General features: G+C 50.3%; 1 protein-coding gene across 1 annotated transcript in view; it reads right to left on the reverse strand.

Moving 5' to 3' along the window:
* The window catches only part of ZNF469 (zinc finger protein 469), a 158,945-nt gene that overhangs the window by 56,545 nt on the left and 76,897 nt on the right, over window positions 1-25,503 (reverse strand). The window lies entirely within an intron of this gene.

Below are 25,503 nucleotides of genomic sequence, written 5' to 3' on the forward strand. Positions count from 1 at the left end.
ATTTTGTTTTTCACAGATGCATTTTTGCAGCGAGGAGCGGGGTATTCAGGAGATCTCCAAAACACAGGAGCTGCCTCTCTGCCTGCCTCGAAATCCTCGCTGTGCCACAAGCTTGGACACTTCTCCGAAAGGAAAATTAAAATTCCATGAGGCAGAAAACACAAAATTTGGGAACAGCCAGACAGAGGATCTGCACAGTGCTAAACCCGAGGCAGCCACTGAGTCACCAGCTCGTTTCTAACCGCTGGAAAGTGATCTGTGCTCAGCTCATCCCAGGAATAATCCTGGAACCATCATCCTGAACGGGTTAACCTCGGCTGTTTAGGAGCAAAACCTCGACTGCATATTTTTCTTGCATTTCCCATAAACAAAACTGCAATGTTTTCGTGGGGGGACTTCTCATAAATTAAACAGCCCCGGCGACTCATCAGCTCCACCGTGAATTTGGCCACGCTGGAGTTACTGGGTTTAGCCCTCAGGCTTAAGTAAAACTTTGCTCTGTCCTAAGTTTCTGAATTATTCCCAAAAATCCAACTTTTACAGCCAAGGTAGGACCTGTGAGGCGCCGATCCCAAGAGAAACGATCCAACCTTTGCACAGCTTCTTTGCAAAGTCCCAAAAGAGCAGAAGGATGTTTTTTAACGCTCTAAAAACTGCCCAGGGATTTTTCCAAGCGGGACTAAGGCGGCTGCTCCGAGCAGCTCTGTACCTGGACACCGCCAGGACATCTCCATCCCCCAGACCCCGCTTCCCAAACTTTCCAGCTGCACAGCCAGCACCGTTTGCTTCCCCCTTTCCCCACCCCCAGCAGCACCAGCGATAGAGAGAAACCCAAGGGATTTCCCAAGAAAAGAAGGGATTTTCCAAGAGAACGCCCTCACCTTTCCCGCAGAGCCGGGAGCTGCCTTTGCTGCCTTTCCAAGCCTCTCTCTGCACTATCTCCAGTCTTCCCGCAGCTCCCGCCGAGCTGGAAATATCATTAAGCTCCAGTGAGGCAGAAAAAAAAAAAAAAATCCCCGGGAAAGCGTGGCAATATCCAAAGGGAGGGGAGCGAAGGTGTCGGGACGGCCGAGCCGCGGGACCCCGCTCCACCTGCGCCGGGCTGCGGGAATCCTCCGGCGTGGAGCAGGCATGGATACTCCTCTGCTGTGTGCGGATGACTTCACTTCATTAGCATGCTCCTGAGAGTTCTCCCCGACTGTCTTTTTTACTGACTTTAAGGCTCTGCTAATCAAAATCCTGGAGTGGTTAACTATTTCCTGGCGCCGGGGCTTGGGGAAGATGGAAATCCTCGGGACAGCGGCGGCCGAGCTGCAGCACAAGCGAGAGGCACCGGCTCGCCCACGGCAATTCCTGCTCCCAGGATTGGCAGCTCATGGCTCCCAGCACGTCCCGGTTTTGTCTCCTCAACCTCCGAGCTCTGCCGGGACCTTCCAGCGGCGACGGAGGGAGAGGGAAAGCGGGGATGGGATTGCCAGCCCGAAATTGGTGTGTTTTGGGAGAGGGTGAAGTGGGTCAGGCACTCGTTAACCTGTGGCACGGCAGCAAATGTCCCTTCCAAAGGGGAGGTGGGATTCCAGGGGCTTGGAACAACTTGGGATGGTGGGACATGTCCCTGCCCATGGCTCAGGGAATGGGATGAGCTTAAGGTCCCTTCCGACCCAACCCAACCCAACGCATTCCATGGTTTTGTGACCCAGCCACGTCCCAGGTGATGCCACCCTCCAGAAACGCCACTTCATCCTCCTCCTCATGTATTTGGGAGCAGAGCTGCCTTCAAGAGGGAAACCCACTCCTGGGATAGAAAAGGGGAAAGCAAAGCATGGAAAAATAGAGCAACTCCTCCGTGAGCACACCTAGAGTGTGTGACAGGGCCAGGGACAATTCCCAGGGCTCCCAGCTCCAGCCTCCTGCCTGTCCTTTGGGATTCTGCCTGGTTCCGAGTCCAGAGTGGGTTTTTCTCTGATGAGGAAAAACGGGAGTGGATTTTGCAGTGGTGGGACTGGACAAAAATTGATTTAAAAGTGGGACTTGCTCCTATGGCCAGGGGGCACACACGGACACGTGTGACCATCAGTGTGTCCATGGACATGAGTGACCATCAGAGCATCCACAGACACGTGGCTGTGGTCACCCTGTCCCAGCACACACAGATGTCATACCAAGCACACGCGTGTTCACACATCCATGGGTTGGGAATTCCTGGTTTAACCACTTGGATCCCCGCTCCCAGCACCAACTCCATCCCCAGGGAACAGCCCCCAGCCTCACAACCCATCAATCCCAGGGGTTTGGGAGCCTTTCCTGAAGCCTCCAGAGTGGGACTGGGAGCAGCTGTGGGGTCTGAGCCCGGATTCCTCCCCGGCACAGTGAGGTCGGGAGCAGCCGAGTCCGGGAGCGTTCCCCGCTCCCTTCAGGAGCTGACCCACATTTTTTCCTCCTGATTCACGGCTCAGCTGCACTCAGGGCTATCTTTAGCCCCAGAGAGAGAGACAAGGAGAGGGCCCCTCTGCAATTCCAGCCTCCAAGGGCTGGGATTTTTCCGGGATATAAATATGTGTACACACCTTCCCTGCTTCCTACGGCGTCTCCTGGAGCAGAGCGACGCAAGCTCCCGGCGCAGGTTTGATGCATGGAGGAGAATCCCAGAATCATTCCGGCTGGGAAAGACCTGCAAGACCATCCAGCCCTACCATTAACCAGCACAAAATCCCACATGGAGTCCAAGGGCCTCCTCAGGATCAGCTCCCACCCAGCCAGAGCTGACTGTGACCCGTTTTGGGACCCCCTGGAAATGGCGCGGGCTGCGGAGGATCGGAGCCTTGGGAGAGGGAGTTTTCCAAACCCATCTTGCTGACGGAGCCACCCCGCAGTCACCCCTGAGATGGGGCCCCCCCAGAAGATGGGGGGGGCTGGTTTTAAGGGCAGACAATGCCAAACAAATCCGTTCCCTGCTCCAGCTGCTCCCGGCCAAACTCCCAGGCACTTTCCCGGGCTGGGGAGGAACTCTTGCGGTCGTGGCCGCGTCCAGCACCCCCTGCACAAACGATAACATTGGAGCACTGTTTATCCCTGTCCTCCAGGGCGGGTTTTTTGGGATTTAAGCTGTTTCAGAGCCCTAAAGCCCATGTTTACTTTCCTGATGAGTAAAGCCCCAGCGCTGGTGCGGGGGAGCCTCCGGAGCTGGTGTGAGGTTAAGGATGTGCTTAAAGGGCTAAAAATGGATTTTCTTTCTCTTTTCTCCTTTTTTTCTTATTTTTTTTTTTTTTAAGCAAAGCCACAAAGCAGCAAAAAAACCATCCCTGGGACTGCTACATGAGACCTGCAGCCACCACCACCCCCTCCTTGGGCAGAGCCCTGGCGACAAAAATGGACTGTGAACCTCAATTTGGGATTTTTTTGGCCCTAAACAGCCCTGATCCAGATCTGAATCCTTTCACCTGAAGATGTTATTTGGTTTCAAGTGCCAGCACCCAATTTAGGCACAAATCTGTCACCAACCTTCTTAGAGACCAAGGGGTCTCCAGGAGAACTGAGTCAGGAACCTGATCAGAGTTTCCTGGATCCCCAAAAGGAACTTGGACAGGATTTTGTGGACCCTCAAAATCAGGTCAAGTCATGCTTAGAGGAGATCAGGAATGGACCCCCTTCTCCCACTCCATGAAATCCACAGGGGCTTTCCCAGGAAGCCAGGTTAGGTGGGATTTTTACGTGAGAACACCTCTTACCAAAGTTTATGTTTTCATTTCCTTTGTAAAATTAGAAAATAACTCCTCGGAGGTAGGACAGATCTCTTGGCATCCTGAGATCCACCCCCACTGCCAAGCCACTGGTGACACCTCAGTTCACCTGCTGGGACGGATGGAGGGAGTTTGTCCACTGGGATTTTCACATCCCATCAGGAACCAGGCTGGCACTCTCCCTTACAGTCCCAAATCTTTAAAAATCTCCTTTTCCCAGCAGCTCTGCTGAGGTCAGGACATCAGATCCTCACCACAACCTCAATTCCTCTCCTGGGTTTGGGTGATTTCCCTTTGGAAATGTGTACCCCAACAGTTCCTCTTCCTAAAGTCAAGAATCGGAGGTTTAAAAGCCATAAATCCCAAAAAATGCTGCTTAAACCAGAGGTGTCAGATCAGAAAGTCTCTTCCAGCCCAGACTATTCTCAGATTCCATGATAACCATGGGAAGAAGGTCCATGGAGCTTCTCACACTGATAGTGTAACCACCAGGAAAAATAAAGCCAGTCTGGGAATTTGAAGGCCATCTGAAGTTATTCCTGACTTATTCCATGCATGGACACCAACCACAGCAAGCTGATGCCCCACACAATCCCAGGTGGAGCAGGTTGGGATGGGTGGGTGCTCTCCATCCATCCATCCATCCATCCATCCATCCATCCATCCATCCATCCATCCATCCATCCATCCATCCTTCCCCCTCCCTCCCACGGAATGTGACTCAAGTCTTTCATAACAAACACAAGTTGGGGAAAACCAAGAGAAAACTAAAAAAAAAGCCCAACCCAGGCAGCGGCAGCAGCACAGGCTTTCTTCAATAATAAACATCTAAAAATGTTAATTAAATCATGCTTTTCATGGAAAACGATGGGAAAATACTTTCACACAATGCTCAAATCAACACAGCTTTTTTTTTTTTTTCCCCCTCCGTGTCCTCACAGCCAAAGGGATGGAGAGTGGGATGAGGGGCGGGAGCGCTGCGGATCCGAGGGAGCCACTTTGTGCAGCAGGGAAGCATCTCCAGAGGACGCCAGATGACTTCACGTGCCATGAATGTGGCTCCCAATGAGCCTGTGGTAAACAGAGATATCAGACCCAGATGTTTGATACTGGCCGCTCCTTTTGGGCGGCCACGGCCTCCCAGTGGCGCTGGAAAACCGCAGGAAAGCTTGGAGCCTTCTCATCTGGGAGCTTCATCCCTCCAAAGAGGGCACGGGAGAAACTCCAGCCTTGGAATTTGGGGTGGATAAGCCCAAAAAAGGGCAAGGTGGCACCTGGGAGGGAGAAGGACTCCTGCAGTTTGGGGTTGCTCTCCTCAGATGTGCGAGCTCGGGGCAGCAGGGGCTGAAATCCCTTCCAGCAATAGCAAGGTCTTGGAGCACATCCACCCTTTTCCCTAAAACCCATCCTCAGGGGTGTTTTAGGGACAACTTCCAGGGTGTCCTAATGAGGTGAGCACCCCTTGCAGAGGGCTCTTGGTCTTGTTGCTGCCCCTGCACCTCCCCCAGAGCTCTGCAGTGTTGCAGCACTTCAAAAAGGACTCCTTCCACGTGGAGGTTTATGGAACAAATCCTGCCTGGCTGCAGGAGACATCACAGCCTGTTTTCCTCATGTCTCCTTTCAATCCTGGGTTCCAAAGAGTTGCCTGCAGAGGAGCTATGAGCCCTGTGCTCATTCCCAAAGCTGGGAAATGCTGGATCCGGGTCCCTCCTGGACACAGCTGCTGTCCCAGCAAGACCAGTGTCCTATCTCCAAGGGCAGCAGATGGAGACGGGCAAGCATGAGAGGCCAGGAGCAAATTTCTCTGTTGCCACTCGTGAGAATTTTATGGTCCAGTCATTCCCACATGAATTGTTTCTGTGGCCTCTCCTGGTGAGGGCTCAGTCCCAGGCTGGATCCAATGATTTTGGAGCTCTCTCCTAACCTTGGTGAACCTGTGATCCTGTGGATTTACAGCCTCTGCCAAGGTCACGTGGGGATGTTTGGGACCACCAACCCTCCCATCCCAAGCCCATTCCCAGTTTTAAAGCTGGGAAACACTCAGGGGGTGGGGAAGGCTGGGGTGTCTTTGGGTGGCTCCTTGGTGGCTCTCCAGCAGCTCTGTCCTTCCTGAAGTGCCTCTGGTGACCAAGTTGCAGGAATTCCCATGGAGTGTGCCCAGGCTGGGCAACAGGGGGTGGACTCAGCTCCTCACCAGCTGCTGCCATTCTGGAATTGCTATTTAAAGCCTTGAGAATTCCTGGAAAAACCAACCCAGAGCGAGCAGAATGGCAAAGGAGAAGGAGCAGAAAGGGCATGTCTGGCACTGTTAATGGGCTCTGACACTTCCAGCAGCCACATTTTCCTGATTTTCTGGGATTCTCCGAGTGTCTCCTTGAGAACAGCTCTCACTGAGCCATCCCCAAAAAGCAACCAGACAAAAGCTGGTTAGGAAGCAGTCAAACAATAGGCCAGCAGATCCCATGGATGGGCTCCAAAATCCCATGGATGGGCTCCAAGACCCTGTGGATGGGCTCCAGCCTGCCCCAAAAGTGGGAGGGTGAGGAAAAGCCGACTGAAAAGAGACAGGGAAGCAGGAGGCTTCCTCGAAACCCAGCAGCCACTGTGCTCCCGGGTGGGAGGAGACTGGGAGACACTTTGGGGTGGGACTGGAGTGGCCTGAGTCAGACAAAAGCATCCTGACAATAACGCTCCGGGGCCAGGAATTCAATGGGAACCGAGCGCTGGAAGTCGCCCAGCAGGATAATTCAGAGTGTGTGGAGCTGGCTGCTCCCAGCTGCTCGGGGAAAGCCAAATCTCTGCCACCATCCCCTGGGCGCTCCCTCCACCCTCTTGGAGGGAGCTCATCCCAGTTCTCATCCTCTCAGTCCCACAACTGATGCCGTCATTCCAGAGAGGAGAGAGCCTGGATCCGCTGCCTCCGCCCCTCGTCTGCTCTCCTTATCCTTGGATTGATGGAAGGATCCTCCTGGGAATGCCGTGGTGGAGCTGCCTCCCAGAGCAGCCAAAAGGAGCTGATGGAACCTTGATGGCAGGGAGCCCATCACTGAGAGGCTGAGCTTTGCTTCTCCAAGAAAATCCCTGCAGGAATGCTCCAACATCATCCAAGCACGTAGAGAAGAACAGGTTGGAGCATCACATGGAGCATTCCCACATAATCCAGGAGCATTCCCACATAATCCAGGAGCATTCTCACATAATCCAGGAGCATTCCCACACAATCCAGGAGCATTCCCATGTAATCCAGGAGCATTCCCGCATAATCCAGGAGCTCCACCCCAAAACCAGAGATGCAACCTCAAAGTGAAGTCCTCCTATCCAGCCTCGTTCTCTGCATCTCAGAGAGAATTCCTTGAGGAATTTTTCCAGCAGCAGCTCCTTTCTCCCCACACGTGGCAGAGCCCTGCTGAGGAGGAGCAGCCCCAGTTGCTGACCCCAAATGTCTTCCAGTGGGATCCCAGGAAACCACTCTGTGCTCCTAGAACCAACCTCCCTGCATCCCCAGCTCCAAGGCCGGCACCAGCCAGGAAAACTCAACATCAAAGCCAGGATCCATCCATCCATCCATCCATCCATCCCTCCCCTATCCATCCATCCATCCATCCATCCCTCCCCTATCCATCCATCCATCCATCCATCCATCCCTCCCCCATCCATCCATCCATCCATCCATCCATCCATCCATCCATCCATCCATCCTCCATCCATCCATCATCCATCCATCCATCATCCATCCATCATCCATCCATCATCCATCCATCCATCCATCCATCCATCCATCCATCCATCCATCCATCATCCATCCATCATCCATCCATCCATCCATCCATCCATCCATCCATCCATCATCCATCCATCCATCATCCATCCATCCATCCATCCATCCATCCATCCATCCATCCATCCATCCATCCATCCATCCCCCATCCATCCATGCATTGACCTGGGACAGCAGCAGGGGAAAAACCGCCCCCAAAACTGGGCAGAAAAGGGTCAGGCTGCAGTTTTGGGAGCAGAGTTTTGTTGACACCGTTGCTGCCAAGGGGAGGGGGACGAGGGAAGGAGGAGAGGCCACGGACAGTACAGAGGGTCACCAGGAAAAATGCAGATTCTGTGAGGAGCAGCCGGCGGACGCGCTGGGAAACAATTCCAAAGCGCTCCAGAAGCTTCGCCCCAGACTAAAGTAAACAAACCCCACAGAGGGACAGATCCAGCCCCTTCCCAGGATGTTGTCCAAGCATCTCCAATTCCTTCACTGCGGGCTGAGAAAGGACAGGATTCAACCACGACCCAGCCAGGTCACATCAACTTTCTCAGCACGATTTCAGCAGCCAGAGCCCAATATTCTTTGGATATCCATCACCCTTTGGAAGCTGGAAATGCCTTTTCCCCCCCTCCTTTTTCCATGCCAGGGTTTGCTTTCTCCCATCACCTAAGATGTAGGGATGGTGCTGAAGTTTGGCTGGGATTTCATCAGTATGGAATGGGAAAAGCTTGGAAAAATTGAAGGTTTTGTTCGGTACAGTATAGTTCTAGATTTGCTTTTGCCATTTTATTCTGTTTAATTTTATTTTTTTTAAATTTTTTTTTATTTAAGCCTTAATTAAGAAAATATCATCTCTGGGATCCAGCACAAGCCCCAGGAGCAGTCATGGAGATGCCAGTCCCTAGCCAAACCCACCAAAGACCAATAAACCACGGAAGGTTTGCCGTTCCCAACAATTCCTGCTTAGAAGCCCAATTCCCATGGAGAAAGGGGTCTTGTCCAGAACAAGAATCACCACTCGTCACTTTGCAAATCCAAACTCACAGGAAATCATCCCAGTCTCAGGTGGAAAAATGGATTTTTTTGGTTCACTGTGAATTCCAGTGAACTTGGAGGGGGAACACTCTGAGGGCAGCTCTGAGAGTAAACTGGAGGCTGGATGAGCTGAAAAGCCGTGGGAAAAACCTGTTTTGGGGAACAGGGAGCCTCACCTAGGCCAAATCCATCTCAATCATTGTGGCATTTTGACCTTTTGAAAGGAAACTGAGGGTGCTCCCATTCCCCAGTGGAATTTTGTGATGTTCCAGGTATTTTAGGATGTTTTTCCCTCCAGTGCCCGAGGGAAGCAGAACAGGATCTCTGTCCTTCTTTTTCCCTTCAAAAAATTGTTCCGACCAGAATTTCTCTTCCATCCACGCTGCCTCACTAAGGGACAGCCTGGATTTCTCAGGACTCTCATCTTTCCCTTTGTTTTGTTTCCCAGGGATTTCTCCTTCCCCTGTCTTAACTCCTGGAGTTTGGGGCACAATAATTTCCTGCAGGCGGCCAGAGCCGTGTGACTTTTATGAAACAACCCAGGGAGCACCTCCATTCCCAAACCTGCATTCCAAAATCTATTTCCTTGGAAGCAGAAGGGAGCCTGCCACCAGCCAGGCCCAGCTTTCCAAAGCCACGGCACTGAATGGGTGCAAAATTCCTGCTGGAGCTGCCGGAGCCAGCGACAGGATCAGAGCACAGCAGCAACACTTTGGGAAAAGCCAGTTTTTGTGGTTCCTCCATCCCTGCATGGCTTCAACAGCTCTTCCTAACCACAATATCCAAGGAAAATCTGTCTTCCCCAGGTGGGAAACGCCACTGTGCAGAGAAATGCAGCTCCACCCATGCTCCATCATTCCTGCATCCCAGCGCTGTGCCAGAGACCCTGGATGGCAAAAAGTGACCCCAAAATGCAACCCTGGAACATTTCCAACCCCCACGAGCCTCTCTTGCTCTCCCATTCCTCTTTTCCCGGCAGCTTTCCCAACATCTCCTGTGCAAACCCAAGGGAACTGCATTTCAAAGGAGCTGTGAGGGTGAGTGGAGCTGACACCGCGATCTGCCAGGGCGTGAATCACGCTCACGTTATCAGCCAGTGGGAGAGAATTCCAGGATCCAGCCGGGAGCAGCTCGAGGCTGTGGGGTTGTTTGGACAGGAGAGAATTCCAGGATCCAGCCGGGAGCAGCTCGAGGCTGTGGGGTTGTTTGGACAGGGCTTGGCACGATCCGCTCGGCTCCTCTCCCGCTGCTGGTATCATTTCATTTCAAAGCGTTGTGGAAGAACAGAAATCAAGGAAAAAAGGGGAAGAAAAGGATTTTCTGGGGCCGGCCCAAGGTGGAGAATTGAAATCTTTCAACACAAAATGTGTTTTTTCAAGATATTTGTTTTGCTTCCCATGGTGGGAAAGGGGTTTATTTATGAGATTATTATCCACTAAAGCAGGAGGAATTTGAGAATTCCTTAAGTGGCATCTTGGCCTGCTGGCTTTAGGAGCCTTCAGATTCAGCTGGATCCATGGAAAAGTCGCTTTTCTCTCCACACACCACCCCAAAAAGCCGCTCTCCTCCAAATCCACCCAAACTTTCCAGGGCTTCTCCTTGCTCCAGCGCTCGCCCACATCCACCCTGCTCCAGCAGATCTTCCCCACTTCCCTGCCAGCTTGGAGCAAGTTCACGGGAGCAATCCAGCCAAAACAAGCCATTTCTGGGATATTTTTGAAAGGTTTGGGTTGGAATTTTTGCTCCCTTTGGACAGATGGAGCAGCAGCTCTGCCGAGGGAGAACTTGCTGCTCTGAGCTGGGGCAGAACAGTTGATTCTCAACAAAAATGTGGTGATTTCCCGGTTTTACAGAGGAAATGAAAAGGTAAAGTTTGGTCAGAGGAGGTTTTCACTTACAAATCCCACCTAACCTGGGTTTTGTGGAGTGGGAGAAGAGGGTCCATTCCCTCATGTGAGCAGAGGACATTTCCCACACAGAGTCTAAAAAGGTTTAGATGGATTCTGGGAATCTGAGCCAATTTTGCATCCTCTGCTGCCTGGTTATTTTATTCCTGATAAATATCTCCCTCTCCCACGCCCTCTTCCCTTACAAGAAGCCACCTGCCATGAGGATCAGATGGGACACAGGGACATAAAGCAACTCCTTGATTTTACAGCTGAATCCCAGGGCACTGTCCCAGTTTCTTTTGCTTTTTCCAGATCTAAAGATTATTTCAGCCACACAAAGCCAAGATGCTCATTCTACCCAAACCTCTGGATGTCATCCCATTGGGATTGACATGGACATTGACCACAGGCAGCTGGAAAATCCCATTTTCCACTTCCCCACATGAGCAAACCAGTCCCAGTCTGCACCAGAAATAAGACCAGAGGAATATTTGGGATGAAGATTTGTCTCCCAGGACCAATGGATACTTTCTTCCCTGGGAGGGTGGGGAGGCACTGACAGAAGTTTTCCAGAGCAGCTGTGGCCGTCCCTGCATCTCTGGAAGTCTCCAAGGCCAGGCTGGACGGGGCTTGGATCAACCTGGGATAGCAGGAGGTGTCCCATGGAAGGTGGAATGGGATGAGCTTTAAGATCCCTTCCAATCCCAAACCATTCCATGATTCCAAGGCTGCCCCACCTCAGGAGGAGCGGAGAAGAGCCAAACTCTTCATCCCACATGGATGAAGAGTTCCAAAGGCAGAGCCAGAAGGACAGGTACCTCCCGGGAGTGTTTGTCACCGTGGCTGCCTGCCAAGCCCTCCTCCTGCTCCCGCTGGATTTTCCAGCAGCCTGCGGCTCCGCGTTTCCAGGGGAGCATCTCCCGCCTCCACCATTGTTCCCGGTCCCACCTGCTCCCGATCCCCCTGTGCCCCCAGGCCTCGGGAACGAGCCCCGGCACGCGGGATGTTGTTTTTAGCAGCCTGACAGATGCCAAACCTGAGCGCGGCGCTTGATAAACCCAAGGTCAGGAAGGAATTTTAACTCCACTTAATTGCTGGGAGGCACCTGGGATCCGAAACACACCCAGGCAGGCCGTGGAAAGGCAGCTCGGGAGGGAAATCTACAGAGAAAATGAAGGGATTAGCTCGATTTCTTGTTTGGGTTGTGTTTTTTCAATGGAAATCCTGCTTTCTGCCAAGTTTTCTTGGAGCAAACATTTCTGTCCTGCTGCCAGCCCTGCCAGCCTCAAGGAGGCAAAATTCCTGAGTCAGGTTTCGCCAGGCAAAGTGATGCTGCCTTCAAAATAATTCCACTGGGGAAAAAAGGGGTGGATTTTCTATTCTCTCCTCACTCTGACAACGTTTTCTTGGGCTTCCAATTCCACCATTTTTAGTCCAAATGAACCTGAGAATCTCCAGGAATCTCTGGCAGCTGAGGATTTGAGAGAGTCAGTGAGTACTATGGGATTTGAGGTGCCACTGTTGCAGGATTTGGGGTGCCACTGCTCCAGGATTTGGGGTGCCACTGCTCTAGGATTTGGGTGCCACTGCTCCAGGATTTGGGTGCCACTGTCCAGCTGGGGACCTGAATTCCTGCTGGGAGCTGCTTCCCATGCTCATCCCACTGCTCCATCCCTCTCCCCATCCTGGTCTGGATCCAGCCACTGGAGGGGAATCCTCCCTGGAGTTTTCCAGCCCAGCACCCATCACAGCTGTGGCCTCCAAGCCAAAGCTGCAATCAGGGATAAATCCCTTTCCCTGCTCTCAGCTGCTGGATGCAGGAATCTGGCCGGCGGATCCGAGCCCTCGTTCCTCGGCCGCCGCCTCTCGCGCTGCCCTCCCTTCCAAGAAAAATGGAAACAGGAGACAAAGGAACTTTCCTACGCCGCATCCAGGCCTGCCTGCTGCCAGACGAGCATCAGGAGGTTGTCTGAACGTGCAAATGCTGATTGCTCCCAAGGAAAACCAGCAAAAGCCAGAGCCCGAGCACAGAGCAGGAGCTCCAGCTCAGCCTTTGGCAGGAGCCGCCGCCACGGCCAAGTGCAGAGTTGGGATGGTGTCACCAGGAGGGGCTCAGGTGGGATTTTCCCCCCAGCCTAGAATTCTAAAAGAATACTTTTAGCAGTCTAGAATTCTCTCTCCTGCCTCTCCTTGTGCCGAGGTTTGCCCGGAGGGGTTCCTGGAGCTGCTGGGATGTGTTGGGCCAGGAGTTTGAGCTCACCAGGGCTTTGCCAGAAGGGAGAGGATTCCTGTGCTGGAATTCCCAGAGAAGCTGTGGCTGCCTCTGGATCCCTGGAAGTGTCCAAGGCCAGGTGCTTGGAGCACCCTGGAATAGTGGGAGGTGTCCCTGCCCATGGCAGGGGGTGGCATGAGATGAGCTTTGGGATCCCTTCCAACCCAAATCATTCCATGTGAGATGGGATTTCTGGATTTGGTTTGGAGGGATCCAGAACAAGCTGGATCAGATTGAAATTGTTTTTCTGTTGAAGAAATCATGATCTCCAAATGGAGAATCCAGCTAACAGCAGGAACAATTCCCCTCAGGAATGTTTGGGATGAGGAAGCATTGCAGGTCCTGTCCCCAAACTGGTGTTCCCATTTTTCCATCACATCCCCATTGAACCCAAGGAGCCGGTACTGGAAATTCGATTCCTAATTCCAATTATTTATGGGTGTCTTGAGATGGCCCTGAGCTGGAGCCCCATCCCAACATCCCCACCGTGGATCTGAGCAAAGCTTTATCTCCAGCCCATGAAAGAGAAATTAATGAATTGCAGGAAATTAAAAATTCATGGGATTTGTCACCACTTCCACCCCACAACTTCCACTTTTTGCTCAGCAGAACCAGGCAGGGACCATTGCTTGATCAACCTTTTGAAATTCTGACCTTCTTGGGAGGAAATACAGTAAAATCTGACCTTTCCTCAAACACCCATAAACCTTCTCAATTTTTTTCATTTTGCTTTAAGATTCCCTGTTTTTATTGGGCCCCAAATGCCGAGTTATTCCTCATTTTTATTTTCCTGCCCTTTTATTTCCCTCCCCTTTTCTTGCCACCGAATCCGGCAGGGAACATCCCAGAGGAGGGGGAATTTTCCACCCTTTCTGGTAGCAAATTCCTTAGGTTGCATTTGAGCCTTTTGTGGCTTCAAAGGAACAGCTTGAGCTCCACAAGGCTCCGGATTGGCCAAGGAAACCTGAAACATCCCAAGATTCCTAAGGGCAGAAGAATTTTTAAAAGGTTACATCGTGGAAAAAGAAAATCTGGAAACCTTGCAGAAGCCAGGAGCTTCCTTGGATGCTCCAGCAAAAAAAGGGCAGAAGGGGGGGAGGGAACATCAAAATTCCCCCCTGGAAGCAAATTCCAGCCGACAGAAGGAAAAGCATTTGATGTCCTGCAAAGCCAAAGTGGTAAAGAGCTTTCCTGACCCTTTTCCCAGATCCATGTGGAGAATTTTCCCTCTCTTTTCTGGCACAGCATTCCAAAGGACCCTGTGCTGTCCCTAGGGACTTCCAAACCCCGTTTTCATGGGAATATTTCCATTTCCCATTCACTTTCCAAAGGCCCTTTCAGCACAAATCCCTAAACTTTGGGATTCCCTCTTCTGGGGTTTGGAATCTTTGAGGCAAGTCCTGAGCGTGAGGCTTTGGGATGGGAGGAAAATCCAGTGATCCTTCCCTAATATTCAGTCTAAGATGTATTTTTGCCACTTGGTTGGGGAATGGAATAAAATAAGAAAACAAATAAATAATAAAGTAAATAAAATAAAAATGGAAATAAAATTTAAAATAAATAAAAATAAACAAAATACATTTAAAAGAGAAATGGCATCAAAAGAAGAATGAAATAGAAAGCAAAACTAAAAAATAAAATAAAAATAAAAATTACTGAAATAAAATGAAAATGAATAGATAGAAATTAAATAAAAGAAAAAAGTAAAATTGAAAAGAATTTAAAATTAAATAAAAAGTAAAAGAAAATCAGGAGTAAGATAAAAAAATCAAAATGAAAAATAAAATAGAAATAAAAACATAAAGGAAATAAGTAAAATAAAAACACAGAAATACAAATAAAATTAAAATTAACGAAAATAAAATAAAAATTAAATTAAAATGAAATAAAACTTAGGGAAAATAGAAAAAATAAATAAAAATGAAATGAAATGAAATGAAATGAAATGAAATGAAATAAAATAAAAATTAAATTAAAATAAAAGAAAACTTAGAAAAAATAGAAAAATTAAATAACAATGAAAGGAAATGAAATAAAATAAAATAAATAAAATAAAATAAAACAAAATAAAATAAAATAAAATAAAATAAAATAAAATAAAATAAAATAAAATAAAATAAAATAAAATAAAATAAAATAAAATAAAATAAAATAAAATTCCCCCTTTCCAAAAGCGCTGGAGCAGCCCCTGGATTGCGCAATCCCATAAAAGCCGGAGCGAGCGCTGGGCTCGGGAGCGAAGTTTCCTATGGAAACCGAGGAGCTGGGGGAGCTCGGGAATGGCTCCAGCAGGGCCGTGCCAAGGGCAGCCGCTGCCTCCTTCCCCTGGAGCAGGGAATGTGCAGGAGCTGAGCCCCGCATCCCTGCGCGATTCCCATTCCCTCCCGCCGCTTCCAGCAGGACCGGGAGCCGCGATGCTCCAGGGGCAATTCCCGTCTGCTTTTCCAGGGAAATCTCCCCAGGAATGGGGAAGGCAGGCGGAGCAGAGCTCGGGAAAACCCTGGAGCTCCGGCAGCCTCGGGATTCCCAAGGAACCCTGGAGTTAAGCGGATCCTTGAGCTCCCTCCTATCCTTAATCGCGTCCATCCATCCCGGGAATCGCGGCTCTGCCCCATGGAATGAGGAGCTGGGAAGCCTAAGTGGGACAGGAGCCGGTTTTGGGAATGAAGCCTTGAATCCACATCCTATCCCTCCAAACCACCCAAATCCCACCAAACAGATGGAAAATCCTTTCCCATCCCCGTAAATAAACCACTCCAAACTGGAAAAAAGCTTTTTTTTCCCTTTTCCCAGGGCTGATGGATTCTGATCCTGATTTTCCCTCTATTTCCTGCCATGGCAGCCCAAAGCCACCTAAGCTGTCCCCAAAGCTGCCTGGGGATGCCAAATCCCATTTTAAGGCTCAAAAAATGGGGGAAAAGTCCTGGAATCCATAATTTATCCTTTGGCAGCAGCCAAAATGAACCATAAATGAGACTGAAACCAAATCTGCCCCAAAATCAATGAATTAATGGGTATCTTATCAATTAAAATACCCACAGGTAGATGTTGTCCTGCTTTCCTGCTTTCTCCTGGAGCTGGGGATGGAACAGTGGGACAGGAATTGCTGCTGGAGCACAAGATGCTTGGAGTCACTCCTGTGTCCCTGCCCAGAGGTGACAGCGTGGGAGAAGAGGCAGAAACTTCCCTCAAAAGATGTGGAGAGGCAGGAAAAGGGCAGGAGAACAGCAGGAAAGCTCCAAGGGAACTCCCTGGTTGCCAGGAATGCCGAGGTGTGGAAAAGCTCCCTGGTTGAGATAAATGGAAGTGTGGAACGAGAGGTCTCTGGCTGTTGCTTCCCACAAATAAACAACCCTGGAGCTGATGGCACAGACAGATATCCCTGGAGTTCTCCAGAGCCAGGGATGCTCCACGAGCTCCAGCACCTCGTTCCTTAATTAGGGATTGCCACTGCATAATCAAGGAAAACACAACAATGCTAGAAGCAGGAATGGGATGGGGGGAAGGAGAGGGAGAGTCAGGATGTTGTGCTTGGGAAAAGCTCGTTAGTGCGGCTGCAATTAGCGCTGCTCTGGGGTGATTGGATCCCAGGACAGCCAGGAATTCCCTCCTTCCCACCCAGCACTCACACAATTCCTTCAATCTGCAGTGTGGGAACAGCCAGAACTCGTTTGGGGTTGCCCTTTTTCCTTTTGGGCATCTCCAAGCCCAAGCTCCAGCTCTCCTGAGATCTGGGATGTCGGGAAGACGGGATGCCAGAACCTTAAAGGATTGGAGATTTTTTCTTTTTTGGCTTTGTTTCTCAATCTTTTCCCAAAAAATCCATGAAAAACATTATTATCCGGCAAAAACCAGGAAAACCCCCATGGTTTTAGGAGCCTACGTCCTGCCTGTGAACTCTGCTCACCGAGGGCATTTTACGTCTGTGTTTTATGACTGAAAACCTCCTGGATCTGTTTTCTCCATTGCTGTTTTCCACGGATGAGCCTCTGGAAGCTGCGCAGCCAGAAACACCCGGATCACTCAGACAAAGCGTTTTTTAAAGCTGAATTCCGGCGCTGAAAGAACCAAGGAGCAGAGCTGGGGGCACGCCTGGATCCCATGCTGGGCCTGAGCAAGGATCCTCTGGAAAAGGACGGGAAGGTCATGAGAGGGAAGATTTCCCAGCCCTGTTTTTGGGAAGGAAGCCAAGGCGGCTCCTGGAGGGGAGCTCAGGTGCATCGGAGCGGGAGGAGGGGGGATATGGGATTGTTCAGAGGGCTTGGAATTGTGTTCAAAGACCTTTCACGATGCATTACAGGAAAAGAAGCAGGAGAATGGGTTTGGACATTTATTATTTTGTCTAAATCTGTGTCTTGGCTTAGCTGGAATAAAGCACCGGGGTTTCTTTGGGATTGGTGGAGTTCTCCAAGGCAGAGCTGGCTCTGGAACAATCCATGCTGGGATCATCGTGTCTGGATTCCCTGCTCACTGCAGAGCACCTGAGTGAATCCCTTCATCCATTCCCATGCACAGAGCCAGCTTTCCCACGGATCAGACGCTCCTGACAAAGCTCAGCTTGGTCCTACAAAGAGCAGAGCTCAGGGGGGACAAGAATGTGGGACATGGGGATGAAGGATAAGGGACATCACACAGAATTTGGGATCATCACACCTGGAACAACACAAGCAATCAAACTCTGATTTCAATCTGATTAACTCTGATTAAACTCTGACTAATTTTAACTCTGCTTTTTCTGGCAGGTCAACCACAACCATGAGGTTTTAACACACAGTGGAACATTTAACTGGGGATTGCTGGAATGCTGGCACCGGGAATGACTGGGAGACAGGATGCACTGGGAGACAGATAAGAGATAAGAGATAAGGACCAGGATCCCGCCCAGCACTCGGCATCCTCACACAATAAAGAGCTTTATTCCACTGCTCCTGGGACTGGTGTGCACTAATTTAACCCAATTAAAGTGCTATTGCAGCAGATTGAATTAATGACTCCACTGAGGGCAAGGCAGATCTTATCCAGGGATTGGGAAACCTCATTTGCTGCAAAAAATGCACGGGATTGGGAATAACCTGCAGAGGGAGTGGCAGAGCCAAGGAGAAGCCCTCGTTTTGTCCAGGTTTGTAGCCCTGCAGGTTCCAGTGGATGGAGGCACAGCAGGACCAGCATCACGCTGGGATTTCCATGGATTTTGCTCTCTTTGGGGGAAATCTCTCTTTATTCCAGCTCCAGGGGAAGATTTCCAGCTGGACAAAAGGCTGCAAGGTGCGGGGTGCTTTCCCAATCCCCTCTCCTGGGGAAGCTGCCCTGGTGTCTCCTGGCCCACAGGAAATGTCACCCCACAGCCCCTGGCTCTGCTGGGGCTCTGCTTGGGACCTTTTCCATGCACTGCAGTTCCCAGGCTGGAATGCTTCGTGCTTCCCTGGGAATGTCCAACCTCAGTGACCTGCTCCAGGTGGAGGGGTCCCTGCTCCTTGCAGGACCAGATGAGCTTTGGAGTTCCCATCCCAAACATTCCATGATTCCATGACCTGATAATGCTGGAAATTCTGGAATTCTGGGACACAACCAGTGCCCAGCCCAGCCCCAGAGAGTTCTGTCCCCAGGAGAAGGACACGTGTGCCTGATGGCCACATCTGAGCAGAGATTGAGGAATAAAACTGGGATTCCTTCCAGGCTCCCAGCAGATCCTGGTGGGTGCAGTCCAGCTGCACCTCCTGCGTGTTCCTCACCCAGCCCAGCCCCTGCAGGGTCAGGGGTGCCTCTCCTCAGCCCCATCCCAGCCATGGAGCCTTTCCCATGGTCCTGGAGTCGAGTCCCAGAGTGGGAATCACTGCAAAACCAACAAAGCCTTGGAGAGCGTGGAATGATGCCAAAGAGAGATGGGAAAAACTCACAATTCCAAGTGCCAGAGAAGACAATGAGACATAACAAAGCTTTGTTTGGGAGGGGGATTTCTTTAGGGAAGAGAGGAGAAGGCTGGACAGGGCGTGGGGGGAATTTTAGTCCATCCTATATCCAATCCAGCACTCCAATAATTCAGAGGAAGCCAAAAATTTTTCATATCCAACGACCACATTTTGGTGCAGGAAACAGCCTGTCCAGACAAAGTCCTGGAGCAGCTCATTCCAAGTGCTGGGAGCTTCACTGGGATGGTGCTGGAGCAGCAAAATGTCCTGAGACAGGGAAACCTTCCTGCCTCATCCAGAGGGATTTCCCTTGGGAATTTTAAGGAGGTCCCAGTGAAGTCAGGAGTCCCTGCACTGAGTCCTGTCCCTCCCCTGGGGACCCAGAGGCTGCTCAGACACATCCAGGAGAGCCTGGAATTTGCATCCTGGGGACTCCTGATGGTTCCCCAGCTCCCACAGCCACCTGTTTTAGGACATTCCAGGTGCTTTTCCATGGTTATTCTGGGATGATCAGCTCAGGTTTGGCATCTGCCTCAGCTGCCTGAGGTGAGGCAGGTGAATCCACGCTTCACCTGCCAAGGAGTTTCCACTGGGAGCAAAGAGAGGCTGAGCCAGAGAATTCCTCACTGTGACAGCAACAAAAAAACTCCTCTGGAGTGCATTGACCTCGCTGTGAACTTTACAGGGAGAAAAAACATTCCAGGAGTTGGGAGCTGCTGCTCCCTGAGCCTCACTGGCGGTACCTGCGTGGTGGAGCTGGCAGATCTCACCTGGCAGCAGCCACAGCCCTGGCACAGGGACCAGCCCTGCCCTGGCCCCAGCCAGGGTGGCTTTGGAGGGAGCAGCTCCCAGCCTGGAGTGCCCTGGGATGGGAGGGCACAGCCAAAAAGCAGCAGGAATTCCACAGGGAACAGCCACAAATGGGGTTTGGGGTGACCAAACCAGCAGGGCACGGGCACCCTGTACCCCAGCAGGATGTGCCAGCAGCAGGGTATCCAAGAGATTGTGCTGGCTCACAGAATTCATGGAAAGGCCACGGGCAGGGACACCTCCCACTGTCCCAGGCTGCTCCAAGCCCTGTCCAGCCTGGCCTTGGGCACTGCCAGGGATCCAGGGGCAGCCACAGCTGCTCTGGGCACCCTGGGCCAGGGCCTGCCCACCCTCCCAGGGAGGAATTCCTTCCCAAGATCCCACCACCAGTGGGAAGCCATTCCCTTTTATCCTGTCACTCCAGATCTCTCCCTGAAAAGTTTCCCTGCACTGGAGAGCAGGATCTGAGCAGCTGGAGGAGCTGAACCCCATGGAAAAGGCAGCTCCAACATCCCCCTCCCCAGGAGCACAGCCACTCTCCCTCCCTGCACCTCCCCTGCTGCCATTCCAGGATCGTTATTCCAGGATTGCCATTCCAGGACTGCCATCCCAGGATTGCTATTCCAGGACTGCTATTCCAGAATTGCCATTCCAGAATTTCTACTCCAGAATCACCATTCCAGGATTGCCATTCCAGAATTGCCATTCGAGGGCTGCCATTCCAGGATTTCTATACCAGGATTGCCATTCCAGGACTGCTATTCCACGAGCGTTATTCCAGGATTGCCATTCCAGAATTGCCATTCCAGAATTGCCATTCCAAGATTTCTACTGCAGAATTGCCATTCCAGGATTGAAATTCTAGGACTGCCATTCCAGGATTGTTATTCCAGGATTGCCATTCCAGAATTTCCACTCCAGAATTGTTATTCCCAAACTGCCATTCCAGGATTGCACCTCCAGAATTGCCACTCCAGAACTGTTATCCCCAGATTGCCATTCCAGAATTGCTACTCCAGAATTGCCATACCAGAATTTCCACTCCAGAATTGTTGTTCCAGGATTGCCATTCCAGGATTACCACTCCAGAATTTCCACTCTAGAATTGTTATCCCCAGATTGCCATTCCAGAATTGCTACTCCAGAATTGCCATACCAGAATTTCCACTCCAGAATTGTTGTTCCAGGATTGCCATTCCAGGATTACCACTCCAGAATTGCCATTCCAGGATTGTTATTCCCAGATTGCTATTCCAGGATTGCCATTCCAGGGCTGTGCTGTGGCTGCCAGGAGAACAGGGATCTGTTTTCCATGCACCTGATGCAGGAGGAGTTTGACCTTTCCTTCCCTCCCCTCCTCAGAGCCAGCAGGACACTGCACATTCCAGCAGGAGGAATTGGAGCCCAGCTGGAAAACACAGCTCAGAAACTCCAAAGGCTGAGCCCATCCGGAGCCAGCTCCGTGATTTTTACTATAATCCAAAGCATTGCTTGGGAAAAGCTCTGGGCTGGCCTTTGGAGCTGCCACTGGCACCTGCAGCCCCAGCAGCTGGACCAGTTTTCCCTGAGCCATGGGACATCCCTGCTCCAGAAGCTCGGGATGATCAATCATCACCCAGAGGCTGCTCCATCCCCCAGGATCAAGGGCATTCCCCAAACCTCTTCCATCCTCCCTGTTTGTCCCGCTGAACTTTGTGCTTCTCTCCTGGCAGGAGGAATTTCCTGCTTCCCAAGGCAGTGAATACTTAAATATCCCAGATATCCCACATTTGGGGAATGTGTGCCTGGATTCTGGAAGAGCTGCCCCCATCACCATCTCAACCCTCCTGGTTTTCCCTCCGTCCTAACTGGTGCATTTTAAATTCATTTTTGGCAACAAATTCCCATTTTTTTTTCTGGTACCAGCAAATACTGATGTTTTGGAGAGAATTCTTAATTCAACAGAAGAGAATTCCCAATCCAGCAAGATTTCAAGGAGCTCAAGAACAAGTTCACTTTTCTTTCTTTGTATTTTTTTTAATAATATAAATAGAAATCTTTCTCCCTGTTGACTCTCTCCTTCTAATTCCTAATTGGACAAGGCAGGCTCTTTCCTATTTCTAATAGGGCTGTGCAAAATGATGAGATCCATTAAATTTCCAAATGGAAAAAAAAAGCCTCCAAGCCTTCTCTGCTGATTTCCAAACCCTCCCCTGAACACACGTGCTCTGGGCAGGGTAATTTTGTTTGGGGTAATTCACTTCTGCTAATTTCCTGGAAGTCTTGCAGGATACATGACTCCATTTTTGGGTGTTTTTCCACATAAATTCAGGATTAATTTCCCTGAGAAATATTTAAGTGTAAATTATCTTGAGAGAAAGCAGAGGGTTTTTTTTTTGTTTTTGTTTTTTTTGGATTGCAGGAACAACGTGGCCTCCTGGAAGGTGGAATTGGAATAATCAATTTTAACCAAATTCCAACCCAATACATTCTGTGGATCAAATCCTGGGCTCATCCATTGCTGGGTTTTGGAGCTAACATGGGGCTGTTATCCCAAAAACCACCTCAAACAACACTCCCAACTTTCCCTGAAATCCTGAGAGCTTGGAATTGTAATTCCAGTTAATCTGGGTGACTTCATTCCCGTAAATTGCTCCGAACTGAAAAATGATCATTCTATAAATGAGCTGTGAGAAGGCTGAAGGGTGAATATCAGATATTCAGGATGGGTTCATTAGGGATATTTAGGATAAATGTTCCAAATGGGGAAAATTTGAGGAGGAGGCAACTTTGGAGTGCCCAGGGAAGGAACAGCTCACACAGAGCTGCAGAGCAGGAGCAGGAAAATTCAGCCCCCCACACCCAAAGGGAATCTGTGCCCTGAGAAGGCAGATCCCTAATTCCAACCAGGGGAGATCCTTAATTCCATCCAGGAGAGATCCCTAATTCCAGCCAGGAGATCCCTAATTCCACTCAGGGAGATCCCTAATTCCAACCAGGAAAGATCCCTATTCCAACCAGGAAAGATCCCTAATTCCAGTCAGGAGATCCCTAATTCCAATCAGGAGAGATCCCTAATTCCAATCAGGAGAGATCCCTAATTCCAGTCAGGAGATCCCTAATTCCAATCAGGAGAGATCCCTAATTCCAATCAGGAGAGATCCCTAATTCCAACCAGGAGAGATCCCTAATTCCAGCAGGAAAGATCCCTAATTCCAACCAGGAATTCCTAATTCCAATCCCACAGCTGGACCCAAGGAGCTCAGCACTCTCCTGCAGAAGGAGCAGGGATTGGGATGGAGCCTGGGGAGCAGCAGAGCAGCTCCTCACACTTCCACATCCCTCTGCTTTTCCACCATGGATTCTTTCCCTCAGTATAACCCCACCAGGGAGATCTCTCCCCTTTGGGATTTTTGGGATCAGCTGCTGCCCTACAAATCCCAGCTGGCCCCGAGCTCTGCTGGAATTTGCTTTCACCTCCAGGTGGAGCAGGGCTGCTGTGGCAGGCTCAGTCCTGCTGTCCCTCCCTGAATTCAGCCTCCACTGGATCCCACACTGGGAAAATCCCACCCCTGGATCCCAAATGTCACCTCTGGAGCCATCGTTTGTCAGGACAGATGGACAGAAGACATGAGGTCCTTGAACCTTGGTGCCCACCACCATCCTGGGAGGTTCTGCAAGGGACTGGATTTTGGGATATCCCAATGCCAGGGATGAGGGGATGCAGGTTTGGAGCATTTTTCCCATGGCAGGAGGAAGATTTGGGGCTTTCCAGGAGAAAGCCTCTTGTTCCAGGGTGCATTTTCACACTCAGAATTTGGAAGCTGCTCGCAAGCCAGGAAGGGAAAATTGCAATCCAGGGAGGAGGGGAGGAAAACCTGGATCCAAAGCAACCCTCCTCACTTACAGGAAGGCAACTGGAAGGACGCAGTGTGGAAATGAACTTCCCAAAATAACGGGAATTTAACGCTAAGCAAAACACCCGGCCGCAGACGGACTTAATCACTCTGAAGTGAGGGAAGGTCATTAAATAAACAGCACAATCCAAAGTGTTGATTTTGGGGATATATCCAGCTATCAGCTCTTCGGGAGAGCAAATAAACCTCGGGAATTGCATGGCACAAAGGTTCCTGGAGCGCTGAGACAAAGGGAAAAACCCAAACCCGAGCCTTTGCTGACACACGAGTCCATAAAGGCTCTTTCACAGGGATGGAGGCAGGGCTGGGAAGGGAATGGGGATTTCCAACGGCACTTTATGGGCATTTTTCTTCCCTGATTCCTTATTTTTCTGCACCATAATCCCAATTCCACCATAAAAAATGTTGATGTGGATTGTGGTTGGTGGAACCGTCCCTGGCCAAGAGCGGCTCCTGGGCTGCTGCTTCCCTAAAATTGTGATTCCTGGTGGCTCAGCCACTCCAGCCACTCAACCTTTTCCCTGTGGTAGAACCTGAGATATAACTTTTTATCCTCCTCCTCCTGTTTTCCTTCCCATCCAGCTCTGTTTTCAGAACAGATGATCCAGGGATCAGGGCTCACTATGGAGTTTCCCGTTCCTTTTGCCAGCACAAGGAAATCTGTGCAGAAAGGGCACAAAAAGTTCAGCTTTTCCATAAATCCAGTGTCCTGGAAGTCTCTAATTGGCATGGTGGGATCCTTACACTGGGCTTGATGGGAGTTCTGCACATGGAAATTGTTCCCAAAACTTGTGGGACCATAAAATGGGAATTCACCCAGTGCTTTCGACCTTGAATCCCTCCCCAGTCTCCTGGATGGGGAATTTCACTGGGTTTGTAGGAATACAGCTGGGTAAAACCTTTGGAATGATCTTTTCTGTCACACCTACGTTTTGCAGAGCAGGAGAGGGATTTTCCTGAACAAGCAAAGATCCTTTACAGGGATTTAGGAGCGGGAATGACGCAGAATGGCTGTGGAGCCTCTGGAAAGAGGATTTTCATGGAACAATCACTTGGAATAAATCATCCTCTTGGAATCACAGAGGTGCCCAGATGCCAATGCATACACTCAGCAGAAGTAAAGAAATCAAAACCAGAGCTAAAAATCCCAGGAAAAATCCCACCAAAAACCAACCAGGGATGTGAATTCACCTCTGGAGCTGCTTTTGGAAGGATTCCTCAGAGCTCCCCACGCCAGCAAAAGCTCTGCTGGACCCTCCTGATTTTCCTGAGTCACCAGACGGTCAAGCAAACATCAGGCACAGGATTGCTGTCCAACTCCAGAGCAGATCCCCACAAAGGCGTTTGTTCCATACAGGAATCAACCCCGGCATGGACAAATTCCCACTCCCCAAACAACCCCGATGATTAGCATTGATTAATGGGGCTGTTAGAGGCTCATTCATCACCAGTAACTCACAACATCTTTTTCCACACCAGTTCCAACTCCCGAGGAGCTGGAAAGGGAATGGTTCTTTTTCATGGCTTTTGTTGCCTGTTCCCAAACACATCCGGGTTTGGGGTTTTTTTAGGGTTCTCCACAAGACCTGCCCAGATCCAAAACCTCTGCACAGCACAGGATCCTGCATTAGTTGGCATTTCTCTTCCATATTTTCTTATAATCATGGAATCATTTAAATTGGAACAGCCCTCTAAGACTGAGTCCAACCCTCAGTGCTGCCAAGGCCACCACTGACCATGTCCCCAAGTGCCACATCCCCACAGTTCTCAAATCCCTTCAGGAATGGGGATTTACCACTGCCAGGGTTGGACAACCCATTCCAGGCCAAGATTTTCCCTAAAATCCAACCTAAAACTCCCCTGGCACACCTTGAGGAGGAGCACCATTTACTTGTAGGTTGCTCAGTGTTGCTCAATTTCTAAAATGATTTTGTTCCCCCTCCACATTTATTTTTCCTGCAGGAAAGAAAGAACTGCTATTAAAACCCTGGATTTGGAAACTAGACAGTCTGGGATGCTGGACTGGGAATGATACAGCACAAGGAAAAACTAGGTCAGATTTTGGCCTGCAAACACATCCTTCCACCCAAAACCACAGAGAGTGTCCCACGCACGGGACCCTGAGCTCGGCTCTCTCCTGGAGCACCCAGGAAAACACGGGAGCAGAGTCACAAATCCAACCTCAG

Source organism: Passer domesticus, chromosome 12 (assembly GCF_036417665.1).
Source record: "Passer domesticus isolate bPasDom1 chromosome 12, bPasDom1.hap1, whole genome shotgun sequence".
Taxonomy (NCBI): domain Eukaryota; kingdom Metazoa; phylum Chordata; class Aves; order Passeriformes; family Passeridae; genus Passer; species Passer domesticus.